At 39.1% G+C, this 816-nt stretch overlaps 1 non-coding gene across 1 annotated transcript; it reads left to right on the top strand.

Annotated features, from left to right (window-relative positions):
* The first annotated feature begins 265 nt into the window (after positions 1-265).
* Positions 266-372, top strand: LOC120283069. The gene has a single exon (XR_005543071.1). It is a non-coding gene; the product is annotated as a small nucleolar RNA R71 (small nucleolar RNA).
* Positions 373-816: the final 444 nt, after the last annotated feature.

The raw sequence follows: 816 nt of genomic DNA, 5'->3' as shown, positions 1-816 counted from the left end.
AGGAGAAGTTAGAGTGTCTAACTTTTTACTCAATAACTCAACCTGGGCTACCAATGATGTGACTGCATCAAACTCATGAAGTCCGGCTACCTTCTTGCTGTCTCATGTGTTCCACTAATAACTGTTCATAGCCATTTCTACAATAAGATATCAGGCTTTTTCAGGGGTCTTGCTTCCTAAGGTACCTTCTACTGCTATATCAAGTAACTGCTTTGTGCTTGGATTCAAACCATTGTAGAAAGTTTGAATGATCATCCACTTGGGGAACCCATACTGAGGACATTTCTGAAGGAGATCCTTGAACCTATGTCATGTCTCAAAAAGAGCCTCCAATTCCATTTGCATAAAAGAAGATATCTCATTCCTAAGCTTCGTACATTTTCCGGGAAGGAAATATCGGGTAAGAAAAGCTTCTGCCATCTTTTCCCATGTAGTGATCGATGCTCTAGGTAATGAATGTAGCCATTGGTTTGCTTTCCCTTTCAATGAAAATGGAAAGGCCCTCAACTTGATAGCATCATCCGTAACACCATTAATCTTGAGCATGTCGCACACTTCCAAGAAGTTCTCAATGTGATTGTTGGAATCCTCATCTGCTAAACCATTGAACTATGCTGACTGCTGTAACATCTGAATGAAGCCTGGCTTAAGATCAAAACATTGAGATGTTGATAAGTGCTTGTGTACTCATAATACGAAGTATTCTTTTCTTACATTGACATTACTTTCCTCAGATTTTATCACTCATACATGTGTATTTGTGTTTCTTTTGTGCATGTAGGATTGTGGAGACAAATACAGAGGAAAGAAGCCAAA

This window comes from Dioscorea cayenensis, chromosome 18, assembly GCF_009730915.1.
Source record: "Dioscorea cayenensis subsp. rotundata cultivar TDr96_F1 chromosome 18, TDr96_F1_v2_PseudoChromosome.rev07_lg8_w22 25.fasta, whole genome shotgun sequence".
NCBI classification, from domain to species: Eukaryota; Viridiplantae; Streptophyta; class Magnoliopsida; order Dioscoreales; family Dioscoreaceae; genus Dioscorea; species Dioscorea cayenensis.
The sequence above is the reverse complement of the archived record's forward strand: the minus strand, read 5'-3'. Positions and strand labels throughout refer to the sequence as shown.